This window comes from Melanostigma gelatinosum, assembly GCF_949748355.1.
Source record: "Melanostigma gelatinosum genome assembly, contig: SUPER_1_unloc_1, whole genome shotgun sequence".
In the NCBI taxonomy this organism is placed as follows: Eukaryota; Metazoa; Chordata; class Actinopteri; order Perciformes; family Zoarcidae; genus Melanostigma; species Melanostigma gelatinosum.
This window is the reverse complement of record NW_027635330.1, coordinates 1-27,924: the sequence shown is the minus strand read 5'-3', so window position 1 is coordinate 27,924 and position 27,924 is coordinate 1.

Sequence of the window (27,924 nt, the reverse complement as noted above, 5' to 3'; positions counted from 1 at the left end):
TCACCCAGCTGTATGAAAGTTGGTAGTTATGTGGAACGTGATGAGACGCACCAAAAATCCTCTTGGCCGTTTTCTCTAAACCAAACAGGAAGTCGGCCATTTTTGCTTTTATGACGTTTTTTGACCGTTTCAAGGCGTCATACTTTAACGAACTCCTCCCAGAGATTTGACCCGATTGACTTCAGATTCGGCTAGTCTGCTCTTGAGACCTTGGCAGTGAAAAGTTACTCAAAGATCAAAAAGTTATCGAACTATGTGGCCGTGGCATGGCGTCAAAGAAACACCATTCGCCACGAAACAGGAAGTTGTTGTAACTCGGCCGTACATTGTCGAATCTGCTCAAAATCTCTCATATGTCATAACATCCTGACCCGGAACACATCTATATGATAATTTTGAATCAAACTGATAGCGCCACCTAGTGGCAACCGGAAGTTGTACGCTGCGTACTTTGACATCCTGCTCCTCACAGATTAATCAGATCCCTCTCAAATGTTGTCAAACAAGCCTTAAGACCTTGATAATGCTTCGTTGTGAAGATTGTAAGAAGTTACTGAAGGGCGGCGACGTGGCGGCTCGGCGAATTTCGATCCTTCGCCATGAACGAATAAACTGATGTATCTCGACTCCACATCATCAGATCTTTACCAGATTTCACATGCTTGATTAGACTCCAGGCCTGAAGACATCTGCAGGCCAATTTTGAATCATAGTCATAGCGCCACCTACTGGTAACAGGAAGTTAAAGTCTTGATACTTTGGCTTGTTTCTCTCAGTAGGTAAATCAAATCAATATCAAATTTGTTCCACACAAATACAAGAACTTCATAATGCCAGATCATGAAGTTTTTGATGTTTCATCGAACGCCGTTGCCGTGGCGATGCAGTCTTCGCCGTTAACAACGAAGGTCATTTTGACAGGCTAAAAATGCTCGAAACATAAGCAAACTTGGCAAGTAGATTACAAGGCCGAAATGTAGTTATGGAATATGATTTTATTGGTTCAGAGTGGCAAATCGGCTCAATAGCGCCCCCTACAAAATTTCAACGAAGCAGCCCTCGCAGTACGTTTCACCTAGATGTATGAAATTTGGTAGGAACATGTATCACATATGGACTTCAATAAAAGTCTCTTGGGGCCATGCTCTAAACCTGCATGCAGTGTCTGACGGTCACAGAACTGAATGGCAGCATCAGCCAGAGTCCTCGCGCCGTCCGACGGTCGCTGACGTTCTCGGCCGCGCAGGCCAGAGTCCCGCCGGCACCCCGACGTGCATGCACCCCGACGTGCATATTGCGAGGGCCCGCCCATCGCTGCTCGCAGCTTTAATTATTATTATTTTACCAGTTTGATGGCAAAAAGGAGGTGCTTGGGATATTGGGAAGTCTGTGAAATTTGGCACGCAAGCCAGAATTTGCGAAAATTGCAGTCTGATTGGGGTGTCCAGCTGCGGTATGAAATATTGGCTCGCTAGCGCCCCCTATTGAGTAGCCCCAACATCAGGATTCACCCAGCTGTATGAAATTTGGTAGGTATGTGGAACGTGATGAGACGCACAAAAAATCCTCTTGGCCGTTTTCTCTAAACCAAACAGGAAGTCGGCCATTTTTGCTTTCATGACGTTTTTTGACCGTTTCAAGGCGTCATACTTTAACGAACTCCTCCCAGAGATTTGACCCGATTGACTTCAGATTCGGCGAGTCTGCTCTTGAGACCTTGGCAGTGAAAAGTTACTCAAAGATCAAAAAGTTATCGAACTATGTGGCCGTGGCGTGGCGTCAAAGAAACACCATTCGCCACGAAACAGGAAGTTGTTGTAACTTGGCCGTACATTGTCGAATCTGCTCCAAATCTCTCATATGTCATAACATCCTGACCCGGAACACATCTATATGATAATTTAGAATCATAGTGATAGCGCCACCTAGTGGCAACCGGAAGTTGTAGGCTGCGTACTTTGACATCCTGCTCCTCACAGATTAATCAGATCCCTCTCAAATGTTGTCAAACAAGCCTTAAGACCTTGATAATGCTTCGTTGTGAAGATTGTAAGAAGTTACTGAAGGGCGGCGACGTGGCGGCTCGGCGAATTTCGATCCTTCGCCATGAACGAATAAACTGATGTATCTCGACTCCACATCATCAGATCTTTCCCAGATTTCACGTGTTTGATTAGACTCCAGGCCTGAAGACATCTGCAGGCCAATTTTGAATCATAGTCATAGCGCCACCTACTGGTAACAGGAAGTTAAAGTCTTTATACTTTGGCTTGTTTCTCTTAGTAGGTAAATCAAATCAATATCAAATTTGTTCCACACAAATAGAAGAAGTTCATAATGCCAGATCATGAAGCTTTTGATGTTTCGTCGAACGCCGTTGCCGTGGCGATGCAGTCTTCGCCTTTAACAACGAAGGTCATTTTGAGAGGCTAAAAATGCTCGAAACATAAGCAAACTTGGCAAGTAGATTCCAAGGCCGAAATGTAGTTACGGAATATGATTTTATTGGTTCAGAGTGCCAAATCGGCTCAATAGCGCCCCCTACAAAATTTCGACGAAGCAGCCCTCGCAGTACGTTTGACCTAGATGTATGAAATGTGGTAGGAACATGTATCGCATATGGACTTCAATAAAAGTCTCTTGGGGCTATGCTCTAAACCCAACCGGAAGTCAGCCATTTTGCATTTTTTATGAATTTCTCATGTCGTTTTTGTCATTTCCAGCCGCTGCACTTTAACGAACTCCTCCTAGGGAATTCATCAGATCAACTTCAAATTTGGTCGGTACAGTCTAAAGACCTTTGTGATGAAAAGTTAATCAAAGCTTGTTGTGTCGTGAAAAGCTGTTGCCGTGGCGACGGAATTTCGATCCTTCGCCATGAACGAATAAACTGATGTAACTCGACTCCACATCATCAGATCTTTACCAGATTTCACGTGTTTGATTAGACTCCAGGCCTGAAGACATATGCAGGCCAATTTTGAATCATAGTCATAGCGCCACCTACTGGTAACAGGAAGTTAAAGTCTTGATACTTTGGCTTGTTTCTCTCAGTAGGTAAATCAAATCAATATCAAATTTGTTCCACACAAATACAAGATGTTCATAATGCCAGATCATGAAGTTTTTGATGTTTCGTCGAACGCCGTTGCCGTGGCGATGCAGTCTTCGCCGTTAACAACGAAGGTCATTTTGACAGGCTAAAAATGCTCGAAACATAAGCAAACTTGGCAAGTAGATTACAAGGCCGAAATGTAGTTAGGGAATATGATTTTATTGGTTCAGAGTGGCAAATCGGCTCAATAGCGCCCCCTACAAAATTTCGCCGAAGCAGCCCTCGCAGTACGTTTGACCTAGATGTATGAAATTTGGTGGGAACATGTATCACATATGGACTTAAATAACAGTATATTGGGGCCATGCTCTAAACCTGCATGCAGTGTCTGACGGTCACAGAACTAAATGGCAGCATCAGCCAGAGTCCTCGCGCCGTCCGACGGTCGCAGACGTTCTCGGACGTTCTCGGCCGCGCAGGCCGGAGTCCCGCCGGCACCCCGACGTGCATATTGCGAGGGCCCGCCCATCGCTGCTCGCAGCTTTAATTATTATTCTTATTAGGGCCCGAGCACCGACGTAGTCGGAGCGGAGGACCTATTGAATTTCGAATGTTTATTATTCTTATTATTATTATTATTATTTTATGTGTTTCGTCGCAAAAAGGAGGTGCTTGGGATATTGGGAATGTTGTGAAATTTGGCACGCAAGCCAGAATTTGCGAAAATTGCAGTCTGATTGGGGTGTCCAGCTGCAGTATGAAATATTGGCTCGCTAGCGCCCCCTATTGAGTAGCCCCAACATCAGGATTCACCCAGCTGTATGAAAGTTGGTAGGTATGTGGAACGTGATGAGACGCACAAAAAATCCTCTTGGCCGTTTTCTCTAAACCAAACAGGAAGTCGGCCATTTTTGCTTTTATGACGTTTTTTGACCGTTTCAAGGCGTCATACTTTAACGAACTCCTCCCAGAGATTTGACCCGATTGACTTCAGATTCGGCTAGTCTGCTCTTGAGACCTTGGCAGTGAAAAGTTACTCAAAGATCAAAAAGTTATCAAACTATGTGGCCGTGGCGTGGCGTCAAAGAAACACCATTCGCCACGAAACAGGAAGTTGTTGTAACTCGGCCGTACATTGTCGAATCTGCTCCAAATCTCTCATATGTCATAACATCCTGACCCGGAACACATCTATATGATAATTTAGAATCATAGTGATAGCGCCACCTAGTGGCAACCGGAAGTTGTAGGCTGCGTACTTTGACATCCTGCTCCTCACAGATTAATCAGATCCCTCTCAAATGTTGTCAAACAAGCCTTAAGACCTTGATAATGCTTCGTTGTGAAGATTGTAAGAAGTTACTGAAGGGCGGCGACGTGGCGGCTCGGCGAATTTCGATCCTTCGCCATGAACGAATAAACTGATGTATCTCGACTCCACATCATCAGATCTTTCCCAGATTTCACGTGTTTGATTAGACTCCAGGCCTGAAGACATCTGCAGGCCAATTTTGAATCATAGTCATAGCGCCACCTACTGGTAACAGGAAGTTAAAGTCTTTATACTTTGGCTTGTTTCTCTTAGTAGGTAAATCAAATCAATATCAAATTTGTTCCACACAAATAGAAGAAGTTCATAATGCCAGATCATGAAGCTTTTGATGTTTCGTCGAACGCCGTTGCCGTGGCGATGCAGTCTTCGCCTTTAACAACGAAGGTCATTTTGAGAGGCTAAAAATGCTCGAAACATAAGCAAACTTGGCAAGTAGATTCCAAGGCCGAAATGTAGTTACGGAATATGATTTTATTGGTTCAGAGTGCCAAATCGGCTCAATAGCGCCCCCTACAAAATTTCGACGAAGCAGCCCTCGCAGTACGTTTGACCTAGATGTATGAAATGTGGTAGGAACATGTATCGCATATGGACTTCAATAAAAGTCTCTTGGGGCTATGCTCTAAACCCAACCGGAAGTCAGCCATTTTGCATTTTTTATGAATTTCTCATGTCGTTTTTGTCATTTCCAGCCGCTGCACTTTAACGAACTCCTCCTAGGGAATTCATCAGATCAACTTCAAATTTGGTCGGTACAGTCTAAAGACCTTTGTGATGAAAAGTTAATCAAAGCTTGTTGTGTCGTGAAAAGCTGTTGCCGTGGCGACGGAATTTCGATCCTTCGCCATGAACGAATAAACTGATGTAACTCGACTCCACATCATCAGATCTTTACCAGATTTCACGTGTTTGATTAGACTCCAGGCCTGAAGACATATGCAGGCCAATTTTGAATCATAGTCATAGCGCCACCTACTGGTAACAGGAAGTTAAAGTCTTGATACTTTGGCTTGTTTCTCTCAGTAGGTAAATCAAATCAATATCAAATTTGTTCCACACAAATACAAGATGTTCATAATGCCAGATCATGAAGTTTTTGATGTTTCGTCGAACGCCGTTGCCGTGGCGATGCAGTCTTCGCCGTTAACAACGAAGGTCATTTTGACAGGCTAAAAATGCTCGAAACATAAGCAAACTTGGCAAGTAGATTACAAGGCCGAAATGTAGTTAGGGAATATGATTTTATTGGTTCAGAGTGGCAAATCGGCTCAATAGCGCCCCCTACAAAATTTCGCCGAAGCAGCCCTCGCAGTACGTTTGACCTAGATGTATGAAATTTGGTGGGAACATGTATCACATATGGACTTAAATAACAGTATATTGGGGCCATGCTCTAAACCTGCATGCAGTGTCTGACGGTCACAGAACTAAATGGCAGCATCAGCCAGAGTCCTCGCGCCGTCCGACGGTCGCAGACGTTCTCGGACGTTCTCGGCCGCGCAGGCCGGAGTCCCGCCGGCACCCCGACGTGCATATTGCGAGGGCCCGCCCATCGCTGCTCGCAGCTTTAATTATTATTCTTATTAGGGCCCGAGCACCGACGTAGTCGGAGCGGAGGACCTATTGAATTTCGAATGTTTATTATTCTTATTATTATTATTATTATTTTATGTGTTTCGTCGCAAAAAGGAGGTGCTTGGGATATTGGGAATGTTGTGAAATTTGGCACGCAAGCCAGAATTTGCGAAAATTGCAGTCTGATTGGGGTGTCCAGCTGCAGTATGAAATATTGGCTCGCTAGCGCCCCCTATTGAGTAGCCCCAACATCAGGATTCACCCAGCTGTATGAAAGTTGGTAGGTATGTGGAACGTGATGAGACGCACAAAAAATCCTCTTGGCCGTTTTCTCTAAACCAAACAGGAAGTCGGCCATTTTTGCTTTTATGACGTTTTTTGACCGTTTCAAGGCGTCATACTTTAACGAACTCCTCCCAGAGATTTGACCCGATTGACTTCAGATTCGGCTAGTCTGCTCTTGAGACCTTGGCAGTGAAAAGTTACTCAAAGATCAAAAAGTTATCAAACTATGTGGCCGTGGCGTGGCGTCAAAGAAACACCATTCGCCACGAAACAGGAAGTTGTTGTAACTCGGCCGTACATTGTCGAATCTGCTCAAAATCTCTCATATGTCATAACATCCTGACCCGGAACACATCTGTATGATAATTTAGAATCATAGTGATAGCGCCACCTAGTGGCAACCGGAAGTTGTACGCTGCGTACTTTGACATCCTGCTCCTCACAGATTAATCAGATCCCTCTCAAATGTTGTCAAACAAGCCTTAAGACCTTGATAATGCTTCATTGTGAAGATTGTAAGAAGTTACTGAAGGACGGCGACGTGGCGGCTCGGCGAATTTCGATCCTTCGCCATGAACGAATAAACTGATGTAACTCGACTCCACATCATCAGATCTTTACCAGATTTCACGTGTTTGATTAGACTCCAGGCCTGAAGACATATGCAGGCCAATTTTGAATCATAGTCATAGCGCCACCTACTGGTAACAGGAAGTTAAAGTCTTGATACTTTGGCTTGTTTCTCTTAGTAGGTAAATCAAATCAATATCAAATTTGTTCCACACAAATATAAGAAGTTCATAATACCAGATCATGAAGCTTTTGATGTTTCGTCGAACGCCGTTGCCGTGGCGATGCAGTCTTCGCCGTGAACAACGAAGGTCATTTTGAGAGGCTAAAAATGCTCGAAACATAAGCAAACTTGGCAAGTAGATTACAAGGCCGAAATGTAGTTATAGAATATGATTTTATTGGTTCAGAGTGGCAAATCGGCTCAATAGCGCCCCCTACAAAATTTCAACAAAGCAGCCCTCGCAGTACGTTTGACCTAGATGTATGAAATGTCGTAGGAACATGTATCGCATATGGACTTCAATAAAAGTCTCTTGGGGCTATGCTCTAAACCCAACCGGAAGTCAGCCATTTTGCATTTTTTATGAATTTCTCATGTCGTTTTTGTCATTTCCAGGCGCTGCACTTTAACGAACTCCTCCTAGGGAATTCATCAGATCAACTTCAAATTTGGTCGGTACAGTCTAAAGACCTTTGTGATGAAAAGTTACTCAAAGCTTGTTGTTTCGTGAAAAGCTGTTGCCGTGGCGACGGAATTTCGATCCTTCGCCATAAATGAATAAACTGATGTAACTCGACTCCACATCATCAGATCTTTACCAGATTTCACGTGTTTGATTAGACTCCAGGCCTGAAGACATATGCAGGCCAATTTTGAATCATAGTCATAGCGCCACCTACTGGTAACAGGAAGTTAAAGTCTTGATACTTTGGCTTGTTTCTCTTAGTAGGTAAATCAAATCAATATCAAATTTGTTCCACACAAATAGTTCATAATGCCAGATCATGAAGCTTTTGATGTTTCGTCGAACGCCGTTGCCGTGGCGATGCAGTCTTCGCCGTTAACAACGAAGGTCATTTTGAGAGGCTAAAAATGCTCGAAACATAAGCAAACTTGGCATACACATTTAAAGCCCAAAATGTAGTTGTATAATATGATTTTATTGGTTCAGAGTGGCAAATCGGCTCAATAGCGCCCCCTACAACATTTCAACGAAGCAGCCCTCGCAGTACGTTTCACCTAGATGTATGAAATTTGGTAGGAACATGTATCACATATGGACTTAAATAAAAGTATATTGGGGCCATGCTCTGAACCTGCATGCAGTGTCTGACGGTCACGGAACTGAATGGCAGCATCAACCAGAGTCCTCGCGCCGTCCGACGGTCGCGGACGTTCTCGGCCGTCCAGGCCGGAGTCCCGCCGGCACCCCGACGTGCATGCACCCCGACGTGCATATTGCGAGGGCCCGCCCATCGCTGCTCGCAGCTTTAATTAGGGCCCGAGCACCGACGTAGTCGGAGCGGAGGACCTATTGAATTTCGAATGTTTATTAGGGCCCGAGCACCGACGTAGTCGGAGCGGAGGACCTATTGAATTTCGAATGTTTATTAGGGCCCGAGCACCGACGTAGTCGGAGCGGAGGACCTATTGAATTTCGAATGTTTATTATTATTCTTATTAGGGCCCGAGCACCGACGTAGTCGGAGCGGAGGACCTATTGAAACCGTAATGTTTATTATTATTATTTTACCAGTTTGATGGCAAAAAGGAGGTGCTTGGGATATTGGGAAGTCTGTGAAATTTGGCACGCAAGCCAGAATTTGCGAAAATTGCAGTCTGATTGGGGTGTCCAGCTGCGGTATGAAATATTGGCTCGCTAGCGCCCCCTATTGAGTAGCCCCAACATCAGGATTCACCCAGCTGTATGAAATTTGGTAGGTATGTGGAACGTGATGAGACGCACAAAAAATCCTCTTGGCCGTTTTCTCTAAACCAAACAGGAAGTCGGCCATTTTTGCTTTTATGACGTTTTTTGACCGTTTCAAGGCGTCATACTTTAACGAACTCCTCCCAGAGATTTGACCCGATTGACTTCAGATTCGGCTAGTCTGCTCTTGAGACCTTGGCAGTGAAAAGTTACTCAAAGATCAAAAAGTTATCGAACTATGTGGCCGTGGCGTGGCGTCAAAGAAACACCATTCGCCACGAAACAGGAAGTTGTTGTAACTCGGCCGTACATTGTCGAATCTGCTCCAAATCTCTCATATGTCATAACATCCTGACCCGGAACACATCTATATGATAATTTAGAATCATAGTGATAGCGCCACCTAGTGGCAACCGGAAGTTGTACGCTGCGTACTTTGACATCCTGCTCCTCACAGATTAATCAGATCCCTCTCAAATGTTGTCAAACAAGCCTTAAGACCTTGATAATGCTTCATTGTGAAGATTGTAAGAAGTTACTGAAGGGCGGCGACGTGGCGGCTCGGCGAATTTCGATCCTTCGCCATGAACGAATAAACTGATGTAACTCGACTCCACATCATCAGATCTTTACCAGATTTCACGTGTTTGATTAGACTCCAGGCCTGAAGACATATGCAGGCCAATTTTGACTCATAGTCATAGCGCCACCTACTGGTAACAGGAAGTCAAAGTCTTGATACTTTGGCTTGTTTCTCTCAGTAGGTAAATCAAATCAATATCAAATTTGTTCCACACAAATACAAGAAGTTCATAATGCCAGATCATGAAGTTTTTGATGTTTCGTCGAACGCCGTTGCCGTGAGGATGCAGTCTTCGCCGTTAACAACGAAGGTCATTTTGACAGGCTAAAAATGCTCGAAACATAAGCAAACTTGGCAAGTAGATTACAAGGCCGAAATGTAGTTAGGGAATATGATTTTATTGGTTCAGAGTGGCAAATCGGCTCAATAGCGCCCCCTACAAAATTTCGACGAAGGAGCCCTCGCAGTACGTTTGACCTAGATGTATGAAATTTGGTGGGAACATGTATCACATATGGACTTAAATAAAAGTATATTGGGGCCATGCTCTAAACCTGCATGCAGTGTCTGACGGTCACAGAACTAAATGGCAGCATCAGCCAGAGTCCTCGCGCCGTCCGACGGTCGCGGACGTTCTCGGCCGCGCAGGCCGGAGTCCCGCCGGCACCCCGACGTGCATATTGCGAGGGCCCGCCCATCGCTGCTCGCAGCTTTAATTATTATTATTATTATTATTTTATGTGTTTCGTCGCAAAAAGGAGGTGCTTGGGATATTGGGAATGTTGTGAAATTTGGCACGCAAGCCAGAATTTGCGAAAATTGCAGTCTGATTGGGGTGTCCAGCTGCGGTATGAAATATTGGCTCGCTAGCGCCCCCTATTGAGTAGCCCCAACATCAGGTTTCACCCAGCTGTATGAAATTTTGTCGGTATGTGGAACGTGATGAGACGCACAAAAAATCCTCTTGGCCGTTTTCTCTAAACCAAACAGGAAGTCGGCCATTTTTACTTTTATGACGTTTTTTGACCGTTTCAAGGCGTCATACTTTAACGAACTCCTCCCAGAGATTTGACCCGATTGACTTCAGATTCGGCTAGTCTGCTCTTGAGACCTTGACAGTGAAAAGTTACTCAAAGATCAAAAAGTTATCGAACTATGTGGCCGTGGCGTGGCGTCAAAGAAACACCATTCGCCACGAAACAGGAAGTTGTTGTAACTCGGCCGTATATTGTCGAATCTGCTCCAAATCTCTCATATGTCATAACATCCTGACCCGGAACACATCTATATGATAATTTAGAATCATAGTGATAGCGCCACCTAGTGGCAACCGGAAGTTGTACGCTGCGTACTTTGACATCCTGCTCCTCACAGATTAATCAGATCCCTCTCAAATGTTGTCAAACAAGCCTTAAGACCTTGATAATGCTTCGTTGTGAAGATTGTAAGAAGTTACTGAAGGGCGGCGACGTGGCGGCTCGGCGAATTTCGATCCTTCGCCATGAACGAATAAACTGATGTATCTCGACTCCACATCATCAGATCTTTACCAGATTTCACATGTTTGATTAGACTCCAGGCCTGAAGACATCTGCAGGCCAATTTTGAATCATAGTCATAGCGCCACCTACTGGTAACAGGAAGTTAAAGTCTTGATACTTTGGCTTGTTTCTCTCAGTAGGTAAATCAAATCAATATCAAATTTGTTCCACATAAATACAAGAAATTCATAATGCCAGATCATGAAGTTCTTGATGTTTCGTCGAACGCCGTTGCCGTGGCGATGCAGTCTTCGCCGTTAACAACGAAGGTAATTTTGACAGGCTAAAAATGCTCGAAACATAAGCAAACTTGGCAAGTAGATTACAAGGCCGAAATGTAGTTAGGGAATATGATTTTATTGGTTCAGAGTGGCAAATCGGCTCAATAGCGCCCCCTACAAAATTTCGACGAAGCAGCCCTCGCAGTACGTTTGACCTAGATGTATGAAATTTGGTGGGAACATGTATCACATATGGACTTAAATAAAAGTATATTGGGGCCATGCTCTAAACCTGCATGCAGTGTCTGACGGTCACAGAACTAAATGGCAGCATCAGCCAGAGTCCTCGCGCCGTCCGACGGTCGCGGACGTTCTCGGCCGCGCAGGCCGGAGTCCCGCCGGCACCCCGACGTGCATATTGCGAGGGCCCGCCCATCGCTGCTCGCAGCTTTAATTATTATTATTATTTTATGTGTTTCGTCGCAAAAAGGAGGTGCTTGGGATATTGGGAATGTTGTGAAATTTGGCAAGCAAGCCAGAATTTGCGAAAATTGCAGTCTGCTTGGGGTGTCCAGCTGCAGTATGAAATATTGGCTCGCTAGCGCCCCCTATTGAGTAGCCCCGACATCAGGATTCACCCAGCTGTATGAAAGTTGGTAGTTATGTGGAACGTGATGAGACGCACCAAAAATCCTCTTGGCCGTTTTCTCTAAACCAAACAGGAAGTCGGCCATTTTTGCGTTTATGACGTTTTTTGACCGTTTCAAGGCGTCATACTTTAACGAACTCCTCCCAGAGATTTGACCCGATTGACTTCAGATTCGGCGAGTCTGCTCTTGAGACCTTGACAGTGAAAAGTTACTCAAAGATCAAAAAGTTATCGAACTATGTGGCCGTGGCGTGGCGTCAAAGAAACACCATTCGCCACGAAACAGGAAGTTGTTGTAACTTGGCCGTACATTGTCGAATCTGCTCCAAATCTCTCATATGTCATAAGATCCTGACCCGGAACACATCTATATGATAATTTAGAATCATAGTGATAGCGCCACCTAGTGGCAACCGGAAGTTGTACGCTGCGTACTTTGACATCCTGCTCCTCACAGATTAATCAGATCCCTCTCAAATGTTGTCAAACAAGCCTTAAGACCTTGATAATGCTTCATTGTGAAGATTGTAAGAAGTTACTGAAGGGCGGCGACGTGGCGGCTCGGCGAATTTCGATCCTTCGCCATGAACGAATAAACTGATGTAACTCGACTCCACATCATCAGATCTTTACCAGATTTCACGTGTTTGATTAGACTCCAGGCCTGAAGACATCTGCAGGCCAATTTTGAATCATAGTCATAGCGCCACCTACTGCTAACAGGAAGTTAAAGTCTTTATACTTTGGCTTGTTTCTCTTAGTAGGTAAATCAAATCAATATCAAATTTGTTCCACACAAATACAAGAAGTTCATAATACCAGATCATGAAGCTTTTGATGTTTCGTCGAACGCCGTTGCCGTGGCGATGCAGTCTTCGCCGTGAACAACGAAGTTCATTTTGAGAGGCTAAAAATGCTCGAAACATAAGCAAACTTGGCATACACATTTAAAGCACAAAATGTAGTTGTATAATATGATTTTATTGGTTCAGAGTGGCAAATCGGCTCAATAGCGCCCCCTACAAAATTTCAGCGAAGCAGCCCTCGCAGTACGTTTCACCTAGATGTATGAAATTTGGTAGGAACATGTATCACATATGGACTTAAATAAAAGTATATTGGGGCCATGCTCTGAACCTGCATGCAGTGTCTGACGGTCACGGAACTGAATGGCAGCATCAGCCAGAGTCCTCGCGCCGTCCGACGGTCGCGGACGTTCTCGTCCGCGCAGGCCGGAGTCCCGCCGGCACCCCGACGTGCATGCACCCCGACGTGCATATTGCGAGGGCCCGCTCATCGCTGCTCGCAGCTTTAATTATTCTTATTATTCTTATTTTTAGTGTTTCGTCGCAAAAAGGAGGTGCTTGGGATATTGGGAATGTTGTGAAATTTGGCACGCAAGCCAGAATTTGCGAAAATTGCAGTCTGATTGGGGTGTCCAGCTGCGGTATGAAATATTGGCTCGCTAGCGCCCCCTATTGAGTAGCCCCAACATCAGGATTCACCCAGCTGTATGAAATTTGGTCGGTATGTGGAACGTGATGAGACGCACAAAAAATCCTCTTGGCCGTTTTGTCTAAACCAAACAGGAAGTCGGCCATTTTTGCTTTTATGACGTTTTTTGACCGTTTCAAGGCGTCATACTTTAACGAACTCCTCCCAGAGATTTGACCCGATTGACTTCAGATTCGGCTAGTCTGCTCTTGAGACCTTGGCAGTGAAAAGTTACTCAAAGATCAAAAAGTTATCGAACTATGTGGCCGTGGCGTGGCGTCAAAGAAACACCATTCGCCACGAAACAGGAAGTTGTTGTAACTCGGCCGTACATTGTCGAATCTGCTCAAAATCTCTCATATGTCATAACATCCTGACCCGGAACACATCTGTATGATAATTTTGAATCAAACTGATAGCGCCACCTAGTGGCAACCGGAAGTTGTACGCTTCGTACTTTGACATCCTGCTCCTCACAGATTCATCAGATCCCTCTCAAATCTTGTCAAACAAGCCTTAAGACCTTGATAATGCTTCATTGTGAAGATTGTAAGAAGTTACTGAAGGGCGGCGACGTGGCGGCTCGGCGAATTTCGATCCTTCGCCATGAACGAATAAACTGATGTATCTCGACTCCACATCATCAGATCTTTACCAGATTTCACGTGTTTGATTAGACTCCAGGCCTGAAGACATCTGCAGGCCAATTTTGAATCATAGTCATAGCGCCACCTACTGGTAACAGGAAGTTAAAGTCTTTATACTTTGGCTTGTTTCTCTTAGTAGGTAAATCAAATCAATATCAAATTTGTTCCACACAAATACAAGAAGTTCATAATGCCAGATCATGAAGCTTTTAATGTTTCGTCGAACGCCGTTGCCGTGGCGATGCAGTGTTCGCCGTTAACAACGAAGGTCATTTTGAGAGGCTAAAAATGCTCGAAACATAAGCAAACTTGGCAAGTAGATTACAAGGCCGAAATGTAGTAACAGAATATGATTTTATTGGTTCAGAGTGGCAAATCGGCTCAATAGCGCCCCCTACAAAATTTCGACGAAGCAGCCCTCGCAGTACGTTTGACCTAGATGTATGAAATTTGGTGGGAACATGTATCACATATGGACTTAAATAAAAGTATATTGGGGCCATGCTCTAAACCTGCATGCAGTGTCTGACGGTCACAGAACTAAATGGCAGCATCAGCCAGAGTCCTCGCGCCGTCCGACGGTCGCGGACGTTCTCGGCCGCGCAGGCCGGAGTCCCGCCGGCACCCCGACGTGCATATTGCGAGGGCCCGCCCATCGCTGCTCGCAGCTTTAATTCTTCTTATTATTATTATTATTATTATTCTTAGTCTTTCGTCGCAAAAAGGAGGTGCTTGGGATATTGGGAATGTTGTGAAATTTGGCACGCAAGCCAGAATTTGCGAAAATTGCAGTCTGATTGGGGTGCCCAGCTGCGGTATGAAATATTGGCTCGCTAGCGCCCCCTATTGAGTAGCCCCGACATCAGGATTCACCCAGCTGTATGAAAGTTGGTAGTTATGTGGAACGTGATGAGACGCACCAAAAATCCTCTTGGCCGTTTTCTCTAAACCAAACAGGAAGTCGGCCATTTTTGCTTTTATGACGTTTTTTGACCGTTTCAAGGCGTCATACTTTAACGAACTCCTCCCAGAGATTTGACCCGATTGACTTCAGATTCGGCGAGTCTGCTCTTGAGACCTTGACAGTGAAAAGTTACTCAAAGATCAAAAAGTTATCGAACTATGTGGCCGTGGCGTGGCGTCAAAGAAACACCATTCGCCACGAAACAGGAAGTTGTTGTAACTCGGCCGTACATTGTCGAATCTGCTCCAAATCTCTCATATGTCATAACATCCTGACCCGGAACACATCTATATGATAATTTAGAATCATAGTGATAGCGCCACCTAGTGGCAACCGGAAGTTGTACGCTGCGTACTTTGACATCCTGCTCCTCACAGATTAATCAGATCCCTCTCAAATGTTGTCAAACAAGCCTTAAGACCTTGATAATGCTTCGTTGTGAAGATTGTAAGAAGTTACTGAAGGGCGGCGACGTGGCGGCTCGGCGAATTTCGATCCTTCGCCATGAACGAATAAACTGATGTATCTCGACTCCACATCATCAGATCTTTACCAGATTTCACATGCTTGATTAGACTCCAGGCCTGAAGACATCTGCAGGCCAATTTTGAATCATAGTCATAGCTCCACCTACTGGTAACAGGAAGTTAAAGTCTTGATACTTTGGCTTGTTTCTCTCAGTAGGTAAATCAAATCAATATCAAATTTGTTCCACACAAATACAAGAAGTTCATAATGCCAGATCATGAAGTTTTTGATGTTTCGTCGAACGCCGTTGCCGTGGCGATGCAGTCTTCGCCGTTAACAACGAAGGTCATTTTGACAGGCTAAAAATGCTCGAAACATAAGCAAACTTGGCAAGTAGATTACAAGGCCGAAATGTAGTTAGGGAATATGATTTTATTGGTTCAGAGTGGCAAATCGGCTCAATAGCGCCCCCTACAAAATTTCGACGAAGCAGCCCTCGCAGTACGTTTGACCTAGATGTATGAAATGTGGTGGGAACATGTATCACATATGGACTTAAATAAAAGTATATTGGGGCCATGCTCTAAACCTGCATGCAGTGTCTGACGGTCACAGAACTAAATGGCAGCATCAGCCAGAGTCCTCGCGCCGTCCGACGGTCGCGGACGTTCTCGGCCGCGCAGGCCGGAGTCCCGCCCGCACCCCGACGTGCATATTGCGAGGGCCCGCCCATCGCTGCTCGCAGCTTTAATTCTTATTATTATTTTACCAGTTTGATGGCAAAAAGGAGGTGCTTGGGATATTGGGAAGTCTGTGAAATTTGGCACGCAAGCCAGAATTTGCGAAAATTGCAGTCTGATTGGGGTGTCCAGCTGCGGTATGAAATATTGGCTCGCTAGCGCCCCCTATTGAGTAGCCCCAACATCAGGATTCACCCAGCTGTATGAAATTTGGTAGGTATGTGGAACGTGATGAGACGCACAAAAAATCCTCTTGGCCGTTTTCTCTAAACCAAACAGGAAGTCGGCCATTTCTGCTTTTATGACGTTTTTTGACCGTTTCAAGGCGTCATACTTTAACGAACTCCTCCCAGAGATTTGACCCGATTGACTTCAGATTCGGCGAGTCTGCTCTTGAGACCTTGGCAGTGAAAAGTTACTCAAAGATCAAAAAGTTATCAAACTATGTGGCCGTGGCGTGGCGTCAAAGAAACACCATTCGCCACGAAACAGGAAGTTGTTGTAACTTGGCCGTACATTGTCGAATCTGCTCCAAATCTCTCATATGTCATAACATCCTGACCCGGAACACATCTATATGATAATTTAGAATCATAGTGATAGCGCCACCTAGTGGCAACCGGAAGTTGTAGGCTGCGTACTTTGACATCCTGCTCCTCACAGATTAATCAGATCCCTCTCAAATGTTGTCAAACAAGCCTTAAGACCTTGATAATGCTTCGTTGTGAAGATTGTAAGAAGTTACTGAAGGGCGGCGACGTGGCGGCTCGGCGAATTTCGATCCTTCGCCATGAACGAATAAACTGATGTATCTCGACTCCACATCATCAGATCTTTACCAGATTTCACGTGTTTGATTAGACTCCAGGCCTGACGACATCTGCAGGCCAATTTTGAATCATAGTCATAGCGCCACCTACTGGTAACAGGAAGTTAAAGTCTTTATACTTTGGCTTGTTTCTCTTAGTAGGTAAATCAAATCAATATCAAATTTGTTCCACACAAATAGAAGAAGTTCATAATGCCAGATCATGAAGCTTTTGATGTTTCGTCGAACGCCGTTGCCGTGGCGATGCAGTCTTCGCCTTTAACAACGAAGGTCATTTTGAGAGGCCAAATATGCTCGAAACATAAGCAAACTTGGCAAGTAGATTACAAGGCCGAAATGTAGTTAGGGAATATGATTTTATTGGTTCAGAGTGCCAAATCGGCTCAATAGCGCCCCCTACAAAATTTCGACGAAGCAGCCCTCGCAGTACGTTTGACCTAGATGTATGAAATGTGGTAGGAACATGTATCGCATATGGACTTCAATAAAAGTCTCTTGGGGCTATGCTCTAAACCCAACCGGAAGTCAGCCATTTTGCATTTTTTATGAATTTCTCATGTCGTTTTTGTCATTTCCAGCCGCTGCACTTTAACGAACTCCTCCTAGGGAATTCATCAGATCAACTTCAAATTTGGTCGGTACAGTCTAAAGACCTTTGTGATGAAAAGTTACTCAAAGCTTGTTGTTTCGTGAAAAGCTGTTGCCGTGGCGACGGAATTTCGATCCTTCGCCATGAACGAATAAACTCATGTAACTCGACTCCACATCATCAGATCTTTACCAGATTTCACGTGTTTGATTAGACTCCAGGCCTGAAGACATATGCAGGCCAATTTTGAATCATAGTCATAGCGCCACCTACTGGTAACAGGAAGTTAAAGTCTTGATACTTTGGCTTGTTTCTCTTAGTAGGTAAATCAAATCAATATCAAATTTGTTCCACACAAATAGTTCATAATGCCAGATCATGAAGCTTTTGATGTTTCGTCGAACGCCGTTGCCGTGGCAATGCAGTCTTCGCCGTTAACAACGAAGGTCATTTTGAGAGGCTACAAATGCTCGAAACATAAGCAAACTTGGCAAGTAGATTACAAGGCCGAAATGTAGTTAGGGAATATGATTTGATTGGTTCAGAGTGGCAAATCGGCTCAATAGCGCCCCCTGCAAAATTCCGACGAAGCAGCCCTCGCAGTACGTTTGACCTAGATGTATGAAATTTGGTGGGAACATGTATCACATATGGACTTAAATAACAGTATATTGGGGCCATGCTCTAAACCTGCATGCAGTGTCTGACGGTCACAGAACTAAATGGCAGCATCAGCCAGAGTCCTCGCGCCGTCCGACGGTCGCAGACGTTCTCGGCCGCGCAGGCCGGAGTCCCGCCGGCACCCCGACGTGCATATTGCGAGGGCCCGCCCATCGCTGCTCGCAGCTTTAATTAGGGCCCGAGCACCGACGTAGTCGGAGCGGAGGACCTATTGAATTTCGAATGTTTATTATTCTTCTTATTATTATTATTATTATTTTTAGTGTTTCGTCGCAAAAAGGAGGTGCTTGGGATATTGGGACGTTTGTGAAATTTGGCACGCAAGCCAGAATTTGCGAAAATTGCAGTCTGATTGGGGTGTCCAGCTGCGGTATGAAATATTGGCTCGCTAGCGCCCCCTATTGAGTAGCCCCAACATCAGGTTTCACCCAGCTGTATGAAAGTTGGTAGTTATGTGGAACGTGATGAGACGCACCAAAAATCCTCTTGGAAGTTTTCTCTAAACCAAACAGGAAGTCGGCCATTTTTACTTTTATGACGGTTTTTGACCGTTTCAAGGCGTCATACTTTAACGAACTCCTCCCAGAGATTTGACCCGATTGACTTCAGATTCGGCTAGTCTGCTCTTGAGACCTTGGCAGTGAAAAGTTACTCAAAGATCAAAAAGTTATCGAACTATGTGGCCGTGGCGTGGCGTCAAAGAAACACCATTCGCCACGAAACAGGAAGTTGTTGTAACTCGGCCGTACATTGTCGAATCTGCTCAAAATCTCTCATATGTCATAACATCCTGACCCGGAACACATCTATATGATAATTTAGAATCATAGTGATAGCGCCACCTAGTGGCAACCGGAAGTTGTACGCTGCGTACTTTGACATCCTGCTCCTCACAGATTAATCAGATCCCTCTCAAATGTTGTCAAACAAGCCTTAAGACCTTGATAATGCTTCACTGTGAAGATTGTAAGAAGTTACTGAAGGACGGCGACGTGGCGGCTCGGCGAATTTCGATCCTTCGCCATGAACGAATAAACTGATGTAACTCGACTCCACATCATCAGATCTTTACCAGATTTCACATGCTTGATTAGACTCCAGGCCTGAAGACATCTACAGGCCAATTTTGAATCATAGTCATAGCGCCACCTACTGGTAACAGGAAGTTAAAGTCTTGATACTTTGGCTTGTTTCTCTCAGTAGGTAAATCAAATCAATATCAAATTTCTTCCACACAAATACAAGAAGTTCATAATGCCAGATCATGAAGCTTTTGATGTTCCGTCGAACGCCGTTGCCGTGGCGATGCAGTGTTCGCCGTTAACAACGAAGGTCATTTTGAGAGGCTAAACATGCTCGAAACATAAGCAAACTTGGCAAGTAGATTCCAAGGCCGAAATGTAGTTATAGAATATGATTTTATTGGTTCAGAGTGGCAAATCGGCTCAATAGCGCCCCCTACAAAATTTCGACGAAGCAGCCCTCGCAGTACGTTTGACCTAGATGTATGAAATGTGGTAGGAACATGTATCGCATATGGACTTCAATAAAAGTCTCTTGGGGCTATGCTCTAAACCCAACCGGAAGTCAGCCATTTTGCATTTTTTATGAATTTCTCATGTCGTTTTTGTCATTTCCAGGCGCTGCACTTTAACGAACTCCTCCTAGGGAATTAATCAGATCAACTTCAAATCTGGTCGGTCCAGTCTAAAGACCTTTGTGATGAAAAGTTACTCAAAGCTTGTTGTTTCGTGAAAAGCTGTTGCCGTGGCAACGGAATTTCGATCCTTCGCCATGAACGAATAAACTGATGTAACTCGACTCCACATCATCAGATCTTTACCAGATTTCACGTGTTTGATTAGACTCCAGGCCTGAAGACATATGCAGGCCAATTTTGAATCATAGTCATAGCGCCACCTACTGGTAACAGGAAGTTAAAGTCTTGATACTTTGGCTTGTTTCTCTTAGTAGGTAAATCAAATCAATATCAAATTTGTTCCACACAAATAGTTCATAATGCCAGATCATGAAGCTTTTGATGTTTCGTCGAACGCCGTTGCCGTGGCGATGCAGTCTTCGCCGTTAACAACGAAGGTCATTTTGAGAGGCTAAAAATGCTCGAAACATAAGCAAACTTGGCATACACATTTAAAGCCCAAAATGTAGTTGTATAATATGATTTTATTGGTTCAGAGTGGCAAATCGGCTCAATAGCGCCCCCTACAAAATTTCAACGAAGCAGCCCTCGCAGTACGTTTCACCTAGATGTATGAAATTTGGTAGGAACATGTATCACATATGGACTTAAATAAAAGTATATTGGGGCCATGCTCCGAACCTGCATGCAGTGTCTGACGGTCACGGAACTGAATGACAGCATCAACCAGAGTCCTCGCGCCGTCCGACGGTCGCGGACGTTCTCGGCCGCGCAGGCCGGAGTCCCGCCGCCACCCCGACGTGCATGCACCCCGACGTGCATATTGCGAGGGCCCGCCCATCGCTGCTCGCAGCTTTAATTATTATTATTTTTAGTGTTTCGTCGCAAAAAGGAGGTGCTTGGGATATTGGGAAGTTTGTGAAATTTGGCACGCAAGCCAGAATTTGCGAAAATTGCAGTCTGATTGGGGTGCCCAGCTGCGGTATGAAATATTGGCTCGCTAGCGCCCCCTATTGAGTAGCCCCAACATCAGGTTTCACCCAGCTGTATGAAAGTTGGTAGGTATGTGGAACGTGATGAGACGCACCAAAAATCCTCTTGGAAGTTTTCTCTAAACCAAACAGGAAGTCGGCCATTTTTGCATTTATGACGTTTTTTGACCGTTTCAAGGCGTCATACTTTAACGAACTCCTCCCAGAGATTTGACCCGATTGACTTCAGATTCGGCGAGTCTGCTCTTGAGACCTTGGCAGTGAAAAGTTAGTCAAAGATCAAAAAGTTATCGAACTATGTGGCCGTGGCGTGGCGTCAAAGAAACACCATTCGCCACGAAACAGGAAGTTGTTGTAACTCGGCCGTACATTGTCGAATCTGCTCAAAATCTCTCATATGTCATAACATCCTGACCCGGAACACATCTATATGATAATTTAGAATCATAGTGATAGCGCCACCTAGTGGCAACCGGAAGTTGTACGCTGCGTACTTTGACATCCTGCTCCTCACAGATTAATCAGATCCCTCTCAAATGTTGTCAAACAAGCCTTAAGACCTTGATAATGCTTCATTGTGAAGATTGTAAGAAGTTACTGAAGGACGGCGACGTGGCGGCTCGGCGAATTTCGATCCTTCGCCATGAACGAATAAACTGATGTAACTCGACTCCACATCATCAGATCTTTACCAGATTTCACGTGTTTGATTAGACTCCAGGCCTGAAGACATATGCAGGCCAATTTTGAATCATAGTCATAGCGCCACCTACTGGTAACAGGAAGTTAAAGTCTTGATACTTTGGCTTGTTTCTCTTAGTAGGTAAATCAAATCAATATCAAATTTGTTCCACACAAATACAAGAAGTTCATAATGCCAGATCATGAAGTTTTTGATGTTTCGTCGAACGCCGTTGCCGTGGCGATGCAGTCTTCGCCGTTAACAACGAAGGTCATTTTGAGAGACTAAAAATGCTCGAAACATAAGCAAACTTGGCATACACATTTAAAGCCCAAAATGTAGTTGTATAATATGATTTTATTGGTTCAGAGTGGCAAATCGGCTCAATAGCGCCCCCTACAAAATTTCAACGAAGCAGCCCTCGCAGTACGTTTCACCTAGATGTATGAAATTTGGTAGGAACATGTATCACATATGGACTTAAATAAAAGTATATTGGGGCCATGCTCTGAACCTGCATGCAGTGTCTGACGGTCACGGAACTGAATAACAGCATCAACCAGAGTCCTCGCGCCGTCCGACGGTCGCGGACGTTCTCGGCCGCGCAGGCCGGAGTCCCGCCGGCACCCCGACGTGCATATTGCGAGGGCCCGCTCATCGCTGCTCGCAGCTTTAATTAGGGCCCGAGCACCGACGTAGTCGGAGCGGAGGACCTATTGAATTTCGAATGTTTATTATTATTCTTATTCTTATTAGGGCCCGAGCACCGACGTAGTCGGAGCGGAGGACCTATTGAAACCGTAATGTTTATTATTCTTATTATTCTTATTATTATTTTACCAGTTTGATGGCAAAAAGGAGGTGCTTGGGATATTGGGAAGTCTGTGAAATTTGGCACGCAAGCCAGAATTTGCGAAAATTGCAGTCTGATTGGGGTGTCCAGCTGCGGTATGAAATATTGGCTCGCTAGCGCCCCCTATTGAGTAGCCCCAACATCAGGATTCACCCAGCTGTATGAAATTTGGTAGGTATGTGGAACGTGATGAGACGCACAAAAAATCCTCTTGGCCGTTTTCTCTAAACCAAACAGGAAGTCGGCCATTTTTGCTTTTATGACGTTTTTTGACCGTTTCAAGGCGTCATACTTTAACGAACTCCTCCCAGAGATTTGACCCGATTGACTTCAGATTCGGCGAGTCTGCTCTTGAGACCTTGGCAGTGAAAAGTTACTCAAAGATCAAAAAGTTATCGAACTATGTGGCCGTGGCGTGGCGTCAAAGAAACACCATTCGCCACGAAACAGGAAGTTGTTGTAACTTGGCCGTACATTGTCGAATCTGCTCCAAATCTCTCATATGTCATAACATCCTGACCCGGAACACATCTATATGATAATTTAGAATCATAGTGATAGCGCCACCTAGTGGCAACCGGAAGTTGTAGGCTGCGTACTTTGACATCCTGCTCCTCACAGATTAATCAGATCCCTCTCAAATGTTGTCAAACAAGCCTTAAGACCTTGATAATGCTTCGTTGTGAAGATTGTAAGAAGTTACTGAAGGGCGGCGACGTGGCGGCTCTGCGAATTTCGATCCTTCGCCATGAACGAATAAACTGATGTATCTCGACTCCACATCATCAGATCTTTCCCAGATTTCACGTGTTTGATTAGACTCCAGGCCTGAAGACATCTGCAGGCCAATTTTGAATCATAGTCATAGCGCCACCTACTGGTAACAGGAAGTTAAAGTCTTGATACTTTGGCTTGTTTCTCTCAGTAGGTAAATCAAATCAATATCAAATTTGTTCCACACAAATACAAGAAGTTCATAATGCCAGATCATGAAGTTTTTGATGTTTCGTCGAACGCCGTTGCCGTGGCGATGCAGTCTTCGCCGTTAACAACGAAGGTCATTTTGACAGGCTAAAAATGCTCGAAACATAAGCAAACTTGGCAAGTAGATTACAAGGCCGAAATGTAGTTAGGGAATATGATTTTATTGGTTCAGAGTGGCAAATCGGCTCAATAGCGCCCCCTACAAAATTTCGAAGAAGCAGCCCTCGCAGTATGTTTGACCTAGATGTATGACATTTGGTAGGAACATGTATCACATATGGACTTAAATAAAAGTCTCTTGGGGCCATGCGCTAAACCCAACCGGAAGTCAGCCATTTTGCATTTCTTATGAATTTCTAGTGTCGTTTTTGTCATTTCCAGGCGCTGCACTTTAACGAACTCCTCCTAGGGAATTCATCAGATCAACTTCAAATTTGGTCGGTACAGTCTAAAGACCTTTGTGATGAAAAGTTACTCAAAGCTTGTTGTTTCGTGAAAAGCTGTTGCCGTGGCGACGGAATTTCGATCCTTCGCCATGAACGAATAAACTGATGTAACTCGACTCCACATCATCAGATCTTTACCAGATTTCACGTGTTTGATTAGACTCCAGGCCTGAAGACATATGCAGGCCAATTTTGAATCATAGTCATAGCGCCACCTACTGGTAACAGGAAGTTAAAGTCTTGATACTTTGGCTTGTTTCTCTTAGTAGGTAAATCAAATCAATATCAAATTTGTTCCACACAAATAGTTCATAATGCCAGATCATGAAGCTTTTGATGTTTCGTCGAACGCCGTTGCCGTGGCGATGCAGTCTTCGCCGTTAACAACGAAGGTCATTTTGAGAGGCTAAAAATGCTCGAAACATAAGCAAACTTGGCATACACATTTAAAGCCCAAAATGTAGTTGTATAATATGATTTTATTGGTTCAGAGTGGCAAATCGGCTCAATAGCGCCCCCTACAAAATTTCAACGAAGCAGCCCTCGCAGTACGTTTGACCTAGATGTATGAAATGTGGTAGGAACATGTATCACATATGGACTTAAATACAAGTATATTGGGGCCATGCTCTGAACCTGCATGCAGTGTCTGACGGTCACGGAACTGAATGGCAGCATCAACCAGAGTCCTCGCGCTGTCCGACGGTCGCGGACGTTCTCGGCCGCGCAGGCCGGAGTCCCGCCGGCACCCCGACGTGCATATTGCGAGGGCCCGCTCATCGCTGCTCGCAGCTTTAATTCTTCTTATTTTTAGTGTTTCGTCGCAAAAAGGAGGTGCTTGGGATATTGGGAAGTCTGTGAAATTTGGCACGCAAGCCAGAATTTGCGAAAATTGCAGTCTGATTGGGGTGTCCAGCTACGGTATGAAATATTGGCTCGCTAGCGCCCCCTATTGAGTAGCCCCAACATCAGGTTTCACCCAGCTGTATGAAAGTTGGTAGGTATGTGGAACGTGATGAGACGCACCAAAAATCCTCTTGGAAGTTTTCTCTAAACCAAACAGGAAGTCGGCCATTTTTGCATTTATGACGTTTTTTGACCGTTTCAAGGCGTCATACTTTAACGAACTCCTCCCAGAGATTTGACCCGATTGACTTCAGATTCGGCGAGTCTGCTCTTGAGACCTTGGCAGTGAAAAGTTACTCAAAGATCAAAAAGTTATCGAACTATGTGGCCGTGGCGTGGCGTCAAAGAAACACCATTCGCCACGAAACAGGAAGTTGTTGTAACTCGGCCGTACATTGTCGAATCTGCTCCAAATCTCTCATATGTCATAACATCCTGACCCGGAACACATCTATATGATAATTTAGAATCATAGTGATAGCGCCACCTAGTGGCAACCGGAAGTTGTAGGCTGCGTACTTTGACATCCTGCTCCTCACTGATTAATCAGATCCCTCTCAAATGTTGTCAAACAAGCCTTAAGACCTTGATAATGCTTCGTTGTGAAGATTGTAAGAAGTTACTGAAGGGCGGCGACGTGGCGGCTCGGCGAATTTCGATCCTTCGCCATGAACGAATAAACTGATGTATCTCGACTCCACATCATCAGATCTTTACCAGATTGCACATGCTTGATTAGACTCCAGGCCTGAAGACATCTGCAGGCCAATTTTGAATCATAGTCATAGCGCCACCTACTGGTAACAGGAAGTTAAAGTCTTGATACTTTGGCTTGTTTCTCTCAGTAGGTAAATCAAATCAATATCAAATTTGTTCCACACAAATACAAGAAGTTCATAATGCCAGATCATGAAGTTTTTGATGTTTCGTCGAACGCCGTTGCCGTGGCGATGCAGTCTTCGCCGTTAACAACGAAGGTCATTTTGAGAGGCTAAAAATGCTCGAAACATAAGCAAACTTGGCATACACATTTAAAGCCCAAAATGTAGTTGTATAATATGATTTTATTGGTTCAGAGTGGCAAATCGGCTCAATAGCGCCCCCTACAAAATTTCGACGAAGCAGCCCTCGCAGTACGTTTGACCTAGATGTATGAAATGTGGTAGGAACATGTATCGCATATGAACTTCAATAAAAGTCTCTTGGGGCCATGCTCTAAACCCAACCGGAAGTCAGCCATTTTGCATTTATTATGAATTTCTCATGTCGTTTTTGTCATTTCCAGGCGCTGCACTTTAACGAACTCCTCCTAGGGAATTAATCAGATCAACTTCTAATTTGGTCGGCACAGTCTAAAGACCTTTGTGATGAAAAGTTACTCAAAGATTGTTGTTTCGTGAAAAGCTGTTGCCGTGGCGACGCATTCTTCGCCGCTAACAACGAAGGTCATTTTGAGAGGCTACAAATGCACGAAACATAAGCAAACTTGGCAAGTAGATTACAAGGCCGAAATGTAGTTATGGACTATGATTGTATTGGTTCAGAGTGGCACATCGGCTCAATAGCGCCCCCTACAAAATTTCAACGAAGCAGCCCTCGCAGTACATTTCACCTAGATGTATGAAATTTGGTAGGAACATGTATCACATATGGACTTAAATAAAAGTATATTGGGACCATGATCTAAACCTGCATGCAGTGTCTGACAGTCACAGAACTGAATGGCAGCATCAGCCAGAGTCCTCGCGCCGTCCGACGGTCGCGGACGTTCTCGGCCGCGCAGGCCGGAGTCCCGCCGGCACCCCGACGTGCATATTGCGAGGGCCCGCTCATCGCTGCTCGCAGCTTTAATTCTTATTCTTCTTCCGCTTTCATGGCAAAAAGGAGGTGCTTGGGATATTGGGAATGTTGTGAAATTTGGCACGCAAGCCAGAATTTGCGAAAATTGCAGTCTGATTGGGGTGTCCAGCTGCGGTATGAAATATTGGCTCGCTAGCGCCCCCTATTGAGTAGCCCCAACATCAGGTTTCACCCAGCTGTATGAAAGTTGGTAGTTATGTGGAACGTGATGAGACGCACCAAAAATCCTCTTGGACGTTTTCTCTAAACCAAACAGGAAGTCGGCCATCTTTACTTTTATGACGGTTTTTGACCGTTTCAAGGCGTCATACTTTAACGAACTCCTCCCAGAGATTTGACCCGATTGACTTCAGATTTGGCTAGTCTGCTCTTGAGACCTTGGCAGTGAAAAGTTACTCAAAGATCAAAAAGTTATCGAACTATGTGGCCGTGGCGTGGCGTCAAAGAAACACCATTCGCCACGAAACAGGAAGTTGTTGTAACTCGGCCGTACATTGTCGAATCTGCTCAAAATCTCTCATATGTCATAACATCCTGACCCGGAACACATCTATATGATAATTTTGAATCAAACTGATAGCGCCACCTAGTGGCAACCGGAAGTTGTACGCTGCGTACTTTGACATCCTGCTCCTCACAGATTAATCAGATCCCTCTCAAATGTTGTCAAACAAGCCTTAAGACCTTGATAATGCTTCGTTGTGAAGATTGTAAGAGGTTACTGAAGGGCGGCGACGTGGCGGCTCTGCGAATTTCGATCCTTCGCCATGAACGAATAAACTGATGTATCTCGACTCCACATCATCAGATCTTTACCAGATTTCACATGCTTGATTAGACTCCAGGCCTGAAGACATCTGCAGGCCAATTTTGAATCATAGTCATAGCGCCACCTACTGGTAACAGGAAGTTAAAGTCTTTATACTTTGGCTTGTTTCTCTTAGTAGGTAAATCAACTCAATATCAAATTTGTTCCACACAAATACAAGAAGTTCATAATGCCAGATCATGAAGCTTTTGATGTTTCGTCGAACGCCGTTGCCGTGGCGATGCAGTCTTCGCCGTTAAAAACGAAGGTCATTTTGAGAGGCTAAAAATGCTCGAAACATAAGCAAACTTGGCAAGCAGATTACAAGACCGAAATGTAGTTATAGAATATGATTTCATTGGTTCAGAGTGGCAAATCGGCTCAATAGCGCCCCCTACAAAATTTCAACGAAGCAGCCCTCGCAGTACGTTTCACCTAGATGTATGAAATTTGGTAGGAACATGTATCACATATGGACTTAAATAAAAGTATATTGGGGCCATGCTCTAAACCTGCATGCAGTGTCTGACGGTCACAGAACTGAATGGCAGCATCGGCCAGAGTCCTCGCGCCGT